General features: G+C 50.3%; 1 long non-coding RNA gene across 1 annotated transcript in view; it reads left to right on the top strand.

Annotated features, from left to right (window-relative positions):
• The first annotated feature begins 4,360 nt into the window (after window positions 1-4,360).
• The window catches only part of LOC121491623, a 50,183-nt gene continuing 43,183 nt past the window's right edge, over window positions 4,361-11,360 (top strand). Inside the window, exon 1 of the long non-coding RNA XR_005988013.1 lies at window positions 4,361-4,419. This is a non-coding gene — a long non-coding RNA (uncharacterized LOC121491623). The remainder of the gene's footprint in view (window positions 4,420-11,360) is intronic.

The raw sequence follows: 11,360 nt of genomic DNA, 5'->3' as shown, positions 1-11,360 counted from the left end.
AGGGGTAGAAGTGACAGGCAGCTACTGGGTTACACATGACCTGTTTCTTTGGGCTGAAGTTCTCCATTGGCTGTAAAGTCCACCTCCTGATCTGCACTTGAGTCTCAGGAGCTTCTCTTCATACTGGGGGAAGCTGAGCAGAAAACATGACTGGGTCCCAGGGCTCAAGGAGGCCATCAGTCACGGCTTAGGCCATTTTCCTACTGCCAGGCAGAGTGAGGTCAAGTGGGAAGATGGAGCACCTGCTGGTTAGCCACCCTTGCACGGAGGTTCCAAGATTCTCAGCTGTGCTCTGGGCACTGGGCCTGGTGCTTTCTCCCAAGTGTTGATGAGCTTCCTCCTGGAAGGAAGTAACACTGACCAGGATGTCAGGAACCCTGACAGGGGCCCGGCTAGAGTTATACCTCTCACCAGCTCCGTGACTGGAGCAGCAAGCCCTCTGGCCTGAGTTCAGCCCCTGTGGAATCAGACCATGCAATCTATAAGGTCTCCCCAGCTTACACCCCCATCTCCCAGACTCCCTGTTGCAAGAGAGGCAATGAAGTGCAGCCTGGTGGGTGAGAGGCAGGGTGGATACAGGGAGGAAAGGAGGAGAGGGAGCATAGGGAGGTAGTTTAGACACAGAAGGGATGATGGATGGCAGGTGGAGGATGGTGCACAGCTTTGTCTGCTGACAAAGCAACACTGGCTCTGCTCCTGAGAAGTGTGGAGGGCTTCGAGGACCGTGGTGGGGGGCCTGATTCAGCCCAGCTGGGTTTCTCCCAAACTAGACAACCAGGCCCAGTTGGCAGTCCAGTCTCAGTTCTCCAATACCCTGGCCAGCTTAGCGCATGGTCCTGGGCACACATAGGGGCTGAGGATGGAGGAGGCTGGGGGCAGCCAGAAAGTCTTTCAGAAGTACCCATCTCAGTGTCTTTCCCTTCATGTGTGCTCCAGACTCACAGACTCCCAGCCCAGTGAGTGACAGCAGCCGGGCAGCCCAAGGCAGAGAGGGGCTGAGGGTCGGAGGCGACGCCGGACCCCGGTGTCATTGAAGCCTCTGCCTATGAGCCGAAGGCCTGCTCTCTCTGCCCGGGACCTGGAAGGGAGGGCACGGCCCTGAGCTCCTGTGAGAAAGCAAGACACTTTTGAGTCCTTGTTATAAAAATGTAGAAAGAAAAATAATTCCTTCTACCTTGATGGCTGTCATTTCCAGCTTGGCCTTCATTAGGCAGGATGCAGAGACAGCAGCCCCCATGTCTGATAGTTCTCTTTCAGGGGCTTCCCACAAAACCATTGGCTAGAAATTCCTCCCCTCACAGGCCAAGTAGCTGGATGTGTCCTGCTGGAATGGCTGGCCCAGAGGAGCAACTTTGGAATAATATGGACTTGGGTGCAAATTCCAGATCATCTCCTTATTAGCAGAGTGACTTAAAGCTGGAGACTCATTTTCTTCCTCTGTTAAATGGGGGCCAAAAGAAATCTTCCTCATAAAGCCTGTGAGGATTAAAGGGATCATCCACAGAAGGAGCTTTGCACAGCACCTAGTTCATGCTGCTGTTACTACTACTACTACTACATTGTTATGGCTATTAAAGTTCCTGTCAGAGCCAGGCCTAAAATCCAGTTCACCTTTACTGTAGGACAGGTGTCATCCGTAAACTTCATCTTGACCTGATTGAGTTGCTCCAGATTTCCTGGCCTGGTTGGGGTCCTCCAGAGGCAGGGCATTGGCTAACATGAATGTTGCAGTTTCAAGCTCCGGAACAGCTCTGCTGGTGTCTGTCCTCACACCATCTACCAGTAGATGGTAGACAGTGTCTGCCCCCGCTGCTTCCATTTCCCTTCTTCTCAGACCCTTACCTAAGAGGCCTAAAGGTCTTCTGACCGCCTTTGCCTCAAAGGGCAGCTCCAGGAATGGAGTCCCTGGGCCTTGAGCTTCCCTCTCCACACCCAGGGCTTCTTTCCTGCCCTGGTGTTTGGACTGCACCATCAGAGGCTGTTTGCTTTCCCAAACCCAGCTGCTAATGGCTAATTTTCCATGAATCATAATCGCTTTACCCCATTAGGCAGGATAATTAAGATTGGATGGGGGCCTGTTTGCTCAGCATACACAGAGGTGCTGGTGGCTGTCCCGGGCTCTCCCCCAGTGCCACCCACAGCTTCAGCTGCCTCCTTCCCTGACACCTGGGTCATCCAGACTCTGGGATGGGCTGCAACGTCCACAGCCCCTGGGCGGGGCCTTCAGGTAATTCCGCTGGATGTCACGGAGCCCTGGTTGCAGGAGACCAGCTGCCTGTGCACCAGGGTCTGCGCTACGCACATGACATTTAGTCCTCCCAACAGCCTGACAGTGTCACTGCTCTTATGAATCCCAATTTGCAGATGAGAAAGCCAAGGCTGTAGGAGGTTAATAGAGCGCTCAAAGTCACACTGAGGAGGAACCAGAGCCAGGATTTGGATTCTGGCAGCCTGCCTCCAGAGCCTAGGTTCTTCCCTGCCTCTCCCTGGTCCGTGTGTGGAAAGGACACACGGTTTTCCTTCTTTCCCACTTTCTTCTCCATTCTCCCGCATTGTATTTTTATTTAGAAAGACCCAGGCAGGGGCAGCCCGGGTGGCTCAGCAGTTTAGCGCCGCCTTGAGCCCAGGGCATGATCCTGGAGACCTGGGATTGAGTCCCATGTCGGGCTCCCTGCATGGAGCCTGCTTCTCCCTCTGCCTGTGTCTCTGCCTCGCTCTCTCTGTATCTCATGAATAAATAAATAAAATCTTAAAAATAAAAAAGAAAGAAACACCCAGGCAGCTCCCGCATTGCAGGCCATGGTGCTGGAATCTTGGTTGGCAATGAGCAGAAGGTTACAGATCCCCTGGCTTTCTGGCTACAGATCCCCTGAAGACAATTAAGTGCAGAGAACTCAAAATGTGGAAGGAAAAAGAATCCTGCATCATGAGACCAAATAGAAATCATTCAAGGTGTCTGTTGTTTTTGGATTATCCAGGAGTGTGGATAATCAAGAGTTGGTTGTATTTTTATGCACAATTTAATCTGCAGCTTCCAAACAACTACTGCAGTACAATTTTGGACAACAAATTAGTTTCAGATGAAGGACTCTTGCTCCTGCTTGAAAAACATTCTTCGTTTCAAATTATTCTAGCTGCCAGCCATGGGGGCTGACAAGAAAGTAGAGAATTAAGCTGTTGATCCAAATCTGGGCTCTCCATTGTCAGTCATTTGCTCATCACAGATCTTCCCCTTCAGAGGACGTCCTGAAGGAGGGGGCGCGGAGAGGAGCTGGCCCAGCATTATGGCGGGCTTCAAAACTCTGTGAGAGCCTTCCTTGCACCCTGCTGGAGGTCTTTTGCTTCTTTGACAAGCCCTCAGCCAATCCTAGGAATGGGGCCAGCTCCAAGGGGCCTGTGAGCAGCTGGGATGGAGCCATAGCTTGTCCTCAGGGCCAAGCTCCCTGGCAGGAGACCACACTGGGAGGGCACGGCTGCCTGCTGCAGTCTCCTCATCCCCCTTGCAGCCGGCTGCAACCAGTGGAAGGTGTGCAGCTACACTTGTGAACACAGCCTAACATACAGAGATGATTCACTATGCTGCACACCTGGAGATCACGTAACAGTGTTTATCAACCACAATAATAAAAAAGTTAAAACCATGAAACAATTGAAAAAAAGAAAGCGGGAGGTACAGTGGCATACCCTGCAAGGCAGGCTGGGTGCCAGTGTTCTGTGGACCTGGTCTGATTTAAGTATCTCTGTTACATTACCAGAAGAGGGTACACCTGTCTTACAGGTGGGGAGACTGAGGTGTGCAGAGGTTGCCACTTTTCTGGGGCCGCATGACTCACAAGTGATCTTCTAGGGATTGGAACTCTGACCCTGTGCCAGAATCTGTGTTCTTTTACTTATTCTGGGCTACCACTTGCTATTTAGACCTGCCATTTGGTCTCCATTTGGAAGGGAAGGGCTTCCTTTAGATCTAGCTCCAGGCAAAATTGGAATTCTTCCTTTCCTGAATTGGACTTCCACATGAAGTCCCACATCACAGGTGCCCCTTAGCTTCCTAGAAGGGAAGGAAATCACATCAGAAATGTTACAGAACCATCTTCAAAAGAAGATGAAATCGGCCATGTGACTTTGAAGTGTGGAGTTATGGTTCTATTGTTTTGCGATAGTACAAAAAAAAAAATCTCAAAACTTCCATCAAATTAGAAAATCCAAAGAAGAAAGAGTGTTTTGGTGTTAGTTGGCAGATTACCTTCAATACTAGCACATCTACCCAGTTGGCACTCTGCCCTTCTGCCCATGGGGACTTATTCTTTCACAATAGCAAATATCATAAGAGCAAACACATGTAGCACTCACAGTGCGTCAGGAACTCTTCTAGGCGCCTTTGCTTCAGAGCTTACTTGGCCTCTACAAGAAGCATATGAGGTAAGCATATCATCCCCACTTTATAGATGAGGAATGTCAAACACAGAGTGGCCAGGTAGCTTGTTCAAGGACATGCAGGAAGTAAGAGGCAAAAGTGGGATTTGAACTTGGGAGGGCTGGTTCCAGAAATTGCTTTTAATCATGCCCATATAGACTCTTCCACAGTTTTGCATCGCTCAGTGCACACATTCCTTACTCTTCCTTTGGCAGTGTGCTCTGCTGCATGCGATACTTCTGCTGTGATCTCTTGCTTGGTTCTCTGGGCCTCTAGGAGTCATGTGAGGTCTGCCCTCAGTGTCTCTCCCCGGAGACAGCTCATGCATTGATGGAGCTCCATAGCACTGGAGGCCTTGGTTTTTCCTTCTCGCTGCATGGGGCCCAGTGCTGCATTTTGCAAGAATCTTGCATATTTGCTTCTCCACTCAGGAGGAACATTTGCTTATTTGATAAATGCATATTGGCTGTACACTCTGTGCTGGCACCAGCCTAAGTGCTGAGAAGTGTGGGAGCAACAGAAAGCCCACTGGGGAACTCTCCCTCTGTTCGACCCTCCACCCAACTCCATCCTTACCCACGAGGCAAGGACAACTGAAGATTCCAAGAAGCCTTGGATGGAAAAGCCATCACACCAGGGCTGCCAAGAAGGGGTGTGGGAAGGGGAGAGCAGTGGGACAGTCCAGATAATGACCCTCAGGCCTTTTGCTGAAAACAGCCCCAGCTCTGGTCAGATACTGTGCTCCTAGAGGGTGGGCTCCAAATCGAAATCATTTCTGGCTCCCCCCCTTGTGTCTGACACAAAGTAGATCTTGAGGAAATGCATTTTGGTGGTGGTGGTTTTTAGCTTTATTTGGAGTACAATCGACATATAATATTTCATTAGTTTCAGTGCACAACATGGTGATTTGACAATTCTATACGTTATGAAATGCTCGCCCAGATGTGGTTGGCATCTGTCGCCGGGCAGAGTAGTAATTCCAGTTTGGATGGGCAAAGCCGCACCATGGCCATTGTTTGGTGCTGGTTACAGGGAGGGGTGTCCAGGATTTCTCAGTGAGGCTGGGGCTTGTGTCAGTGAGAGTCCCCAAGAGAAAACAAATTTATTCCAGGTGGCTCTAAAGGGGACATTTTACAGAGGTGTGGGCAGGGCGAAGGGAAGAAACAGAATGGTGCGGCCGCCTAAGGCTGGAGAGACCAGGTGGACGGAGCCGTGCCCCCTGGGAAACTGTGTGAAGGGGACCACCCTGGTGGAGCCACAGTCAGGCCAGGGGTTGGAGCTAGACCCTCGGCCCTCAGGCCAGCAGGGAGCCGGGAGGACACGCCTCCCACATCTCTCAGCTCTCAGTTCCCTCTTTCCTTCCAAAGTCCGCTAGCACCTCCCATGGGCACACCTGCTGGGAGCAGAGAGGGAGCTTGGGCGATGCAGTCTGCAGTCCCGGGGCCAGCCTTCTGGGGCCCAGAAGAGCAGAAAACCATGTGGAGCAGAGCATGGTCCTTCCTGTCCCTGCCCACTAGCTTCTTTCTCCCTTGCAGGAGCCACATGCTTGTGTGGGAGGAACAGCCAAGCACCTGATGAGGCGCAACTGTGCTCTGGCTCCCGCTCGCTCCCCCTCCTTTCCTCCACCTCTCCTATCTCACTCCTTTTCTCTCTTTCTCCATGTAGAGGCCCCACTTGTCCTTGGCTGCTTTTAGGCATCCGGACTGCTTGCCTTCTCCTCCCCACCCTCCACTCCATCCTTCCTCCCGCTGGAAGAACCTTAGCAGCTGGGTAGGCCCGCCCAGAGCCAGTGGCTGCCCCTGAGCCCAGGTGGGAGGCCGCTCTAGGGAGGCAGTGTAACTGCACGCTCAGGCCCTGCGGCTTTGTTTCCCATTCCCTCATAGCAAGTCCCCAGACCTTCTCTGGGAAGCAGGCAGCCAGCAGTGCAGCCCTGCCCCCTGGATCCTGGCCCTGCCTGTCCCCTGCGAGAAGCAGGGAAACTGACAGTCCTGTGTGTCTACACTTTGCTCCGAGATTTTTTTAAGGATGGAGTCAGGGTAAGGACTGTGGCCCTGAGGCTGGTGTGGCTGGTCCCGGCCCTAACAGCAGACTGGGAGCAGAAGACCCCTGCGCTCCTGCGGCCAGCTCAGCGGGCTCACAAATGCCTTGCTTCTGGCTCATTCAGTGAATGCTCTTCGGGGGCCCTGCTACATGCCTGGCACTGGGCTAGGAGTCAGAGATGGCTAGTGCTCGTGACCATCAGGGTCGCTGGCTGGCACCTATGGTGCAGTCTGCCCACCTGGCTCCAGTCCTGTGCGTTCCAGGCAAGCTCTTCCATTGTCAGGTGAGGGCCGCGTTGGCCACCTGCCACATTTTGTGATGTGGACAAATAGGGGGAGGGGCGTATTTCCTGGAACTCTTGTTACTGTGGACGAGCCACCTCGTGTCTCCCTCAAATTTCTCTATCTGGGTGGAAGGCACACCCAGCAACCTTTCCTCTGAGGGGTCACGGCTTTCACAGCCCACCGGCTCCTAATGCAGCTGGCAGGGGTGATGCCCCGCCTCCCTGCAGGCAAGTGACCTTGGTTGACCAATCGGGGCGCCCCATCCGTCCCGCACCGCGATTCGTCTACAGGTGGGCCGGGAACCCCACGATGATCAGTGGGTCCCCCCCCAACCTGCCCTCCTTAGTTTTCTCCATTTCGGTGACAATTCCATCCTTCCGGCTGCTCGGAGAAGGGATTTTGGAGTCCTTTTTGACACTCTGTCAGTCCACATACACCAAGGCATTTCAACACACATCCCACGTCCTACCGGCGCCTCCAGTCGAGCCCAAGCCCCTGTGGTCTTGCCCGGTGTTAACCGCAGTTTCCTCATTGGTAGCTTGTTGCAGCTCTCGCCTCCTGCAGCCAGTCCTCAGCACAGCAGCCAGAATTAGGCTTTTAAGGTGTAAGTCAGAGACTGTCATTTCTCTGTCCCAAGCCTTTCGGTGACAGCCTATTTCTCTCTATAAAGCCATACATTAAGTGTCCCTCCAACCCTTCAGTGACAACCGATTTCTCTCTCTCCGAGGCCATCCATGAAATGTCCCTTCCTCTTGTTATTTATCGGACCCAGGCCTCACTACTGTCCCCTTTGTCACTCTGCCCTAGTGATTCTGGCCCCTTTCCTGTTTCTCCACTGTGCCATGCACCCCTCTTCTCTGGACCTCAGCTGACATGCTCTCCCTTCAGGCACTTGCCTTGCTCACTGTCCTGCCTCCTTCAGATCAAGGGCCACATTCTCAGTGAGGCCGTCTCTGGCCCTCCTCCCAGCTTGATGACATACCACCCGGTGCTCCTAGTCTCCTCCCATTTCCTCTGCAATTATCACCCTATAACAACGATATACTTCACCTACTTATCTTGTCATTTTTTTTTCTCCCCACCCTCCTTCCAAAAGAGTATCTATTCCAAAGGGCATGAGATTTACATTTGTTTTGTTTGTGGCCATGCCCCTGAGCCTGATGGTAATAGGCATTGACAAAATCCCTGTTAAATGAGTACATAGACTTGATATATTGGTCCTGGGAGGAGGGTGTCTCCCCCTCTGCATGGTTGGCCCTTAGAATGCAGGCTTGGTGCTGTTCCCTCTCCCACCACGTGGAGAGAACCTCCCTGGGAGTGTGGCCCACATGCACAAAGGGCAGAGGTGAAGACACCAAGTCCTGAAGACACTATTTGAGTCCTTGGATGCAGCCATGTCTCCACCAGATGCAGCCCACTCCTGCCTGGGCTTCCCAGTTCCCTGGAACCTCCTCTTTGGCTTGGCTAGTTTGAGAGAGGGTTGATCATTTGCAACAGAACAAACCCTGAACAAGAAAGTCTGGCTCCTGGGGACTGTGCTGACTTGGCCAAGTGGAATAGCGAGCTGGTCATAGAGGTGAATACTGGTGTTTGTTCTACTGAGTTCCCTCCGCCAGATAGGCAAGGCACAGTATTCCAACTAGGAGAGAAATCTGAGCATAGGAGTTGTGTTTCCCCTGCTCTGCCCCTTGCAGACCTACTGAAGCAGACCTTGTCTACCTGGGACTCAGGGCCATATGGGAAAGATGATTCAGACTGGTAGTCCCCACCTGATTCCAGACCTCCTCAGATCACTGTAAGTGGCATCAGGAAAGGGGTGACTTAGGCACTTGAAATGGCTTTGACCATGGTATCTGAAACCCTAGGCCAGAATCTTGGCTCTGCCATTTACCTTGGGCAAGTCTCCATGTCCCTGTGGCCTCCATTTCCATCTGTAAAGTGAGAAGGTTGAAATAAATTCCTCTTAAATTTCCTTTCAGCATGACCCTCAGTGGGGGCAGTAGAACATTATGGTTAAGTATGCAGATTCTGGGGTCAGACTGCCTGAGGTCAGTAGAGCTGAGTTCTACTTATTAGTTCTATTTACTAGTAGAACTCAGTTCTACTTACTGTAATGCCTCACCTCTGAGCCTCACATTAAAATGGGAATAGGGATACCTGGGTGGACTCTTGATTTTGGCTTAAGTCATGGTGTCAAGGGCATGGGATCAAGCCCTGTGTCAGGTTCCATACTCAGCTTGGAGTCTGCTTGAGATTCTCTTTCCTTCTATCTCTACCACGCCCCCCCTCCCCGCCCTGCTTGTATGTGCAGGTGTGCACTCTCTCTCTCTCCCTCTCTCTCTAAATAAATAAATAAAATCTTAATAAAAATAAAAACAAAAATGGGAATCATCATAGTACCTACCTCATGGGGTGAAGAACTAAATGAGTAGAACATATAGTTCTAGGTACATACTAAGTCTTCAGAAATATTAGCTGCTATATTATTATTATTTAGCATTTTGCTATTCTTGGAAAGATTTTGCCTGAATCCTGGAGTGATTTCTCCTCTCATCTTTAAGGTTGACCCCCTCCAAAGGCAGGGCCCTCCCCCCAGGCTTGTAGCTGCCATGCTTGTACGTGAGCAAGGACCATTCTCTCTCTTCTTCTGCAGAGACCAGAGGCAGCAAAAGTGCCTCAAGGGCCAGGAGTCAGCTTCCCCTTCTAACTAGAGGCTGGGGCTGACATCACTCACTTAATTTGGAGAATTTCCACAGCACTTTTAGCATATTTTGCTTGGGCTAGCTTATTTACGCCAACCGTATATCTTATCATTGTCATACATTTTTATTCCTATGGACGTGTCTAAACTTATGGGCTGAAATAACATAATTTACATGCTGCTTAGTATGCAGATTAGGTTAATATGTTTCTGTAAATTCACCACCAGGCCTGTGCCTCACCCTCTCCCTCCAGGACTTCAACCTGATTTGAATATTGCACTTGATTGTGAGGGGGGTAGTGGGGTGACACACCTGGGTCACAAGCCACCCCTAGACAGCTTAGCACCTCACTGCCTGTGCCCACAGCTCGCATGGCATATAGCTTCTCCCAGCAGAGGCCTCCCTCCTTGTGTATTGCTCCTGCAGACCCTCCATGTGAAAGTTTAGGAGCCACCGGGAACCAGGTGCACTCTTTTCTAACTTAGGCTGCATCCTGAGACAAGAATGTCAGTGCCAGTGAGACTAAGGGGTGCTGAGCCTGGGAAGCACAGGCAGGTACAGAGGAAAGAAGCTGATGCCAGGTGTTATTGGGCAGGTTACCACTGTAGGCAAGCAGGCTCAGTCCGCTGAGACTGTTGGAGATGGTTTTGAACATGTCTCAGACTTGTCCCACCAAAGGGAGAGGGAGCAGCGGTACTGGCCTTGGCTGACAGCTGTTCCCAGAGGCAATGATTCCAGTGCAGCTGGCCTGCTCTATGTGCAGGTTAAGAGAAGCTTTCAGGGAGAGTGGTAGGTACCCACCGAAGAACACTATTGGCTTTTACCTGAATAATGAGGGTCAGTGAGGGGTACAGTTTTGTTCAGTTTTGTGCTCAATAAGTGCCTGTTGAGTGGATGACTGTAAGACTGATCAAGTTTCTCCCATGAGCCTCTAATAGCCTTCTGGATCTCACTACTTTCCATGGTCTAGAGAGACCATCCCCAGCAGGTGACATCAGAGTCTCTGCTTTAGAACAAGGACCCATCAAGCTGTTTGCCATGATGCTTTGGCTACTTCTCTGACTTAGTAGAATCTGTGATTCTCTCTGGCTTTGCTATTGTCTGGAGACCTTTTAAGACATTCTGTTACTCTACTCCCAGATTCTGATTCAATTGGTGTAGGGTGTGCCTATGACATGGGTAGTTTTGAAAGATCATTGGAGGATTCTAAAGCATACCTGGAGGTTAAGAACTATAATTCTATGCTCCTACTTTAACTAACTCTTGTTTACTGGGACTTAAAGTCAGCTCTTTTGTCAAACCCCAAAGAAAATTCTTTTTTTTTTCCAAAGAAAATTCTTAAGTCATATGCAGATGTTTGAAAAATACCACCAATTAGAAGAGAATATTTGGCATAGTATTATATTTAATAGAAGCAACCAAATGGAATATCATGCAGCCAGAATAAATGATTTTGTAGCTAGTATAGTAACCCAGAAAAAGGCCTCTGAGAGACAATTCGGTTAAAAAAAGCAGAATGCCAACTTGTGTCTACATTATAAGTGGAACTATGTAGAATTATGCATGCATATAAATAAAGCACCATAGGGCACCAAAGAAAAATGAGAGCACTTGCTGTATTAGTTTAATAGGATAGTAGATGATGCTTCTTTTTGAATCTTTTCTTGTAGTAAGCGACAGAAACAAAAAAAATTGGCAATGTTGCTCCAAGCACACAGCCAGATCCCCTGACTCTCTGGGAGGGTTCCTTAGGCTTTTTTTTTTTTTTTTTTTTTTTTTTTTTTACCATCTCTGTGATGCTGGAATCAACCTCTGGACTCGTTGGAGAACCTCTTCTTTGCCTATTAAGTGCTTACCATATGCCTGAATGATGCTACTGCAGGCTGGGGGATATATAAATCAGCCATTGCTCTGCAGGCA

The sequence above is a fragment of the Vulpes lagopus genome, chromosome 5, assembly GCF_018345385.1.
Source record: "Vulpes lagopus strain Blue_001 chromosome 5, ASM1834538v1, whole genome shotgun sequence".
In the NCBI taxonomy this organism is placed as follows: domain Eukaryota; kingdom Metazoa; phylum Chordata; class Mammalia; order Carnivora; family Canidae; genus Vulpes; species Vulpes lagopus.
This window is presented reverse-complemented; position numbering and strand designations above follow the sequence as displayed.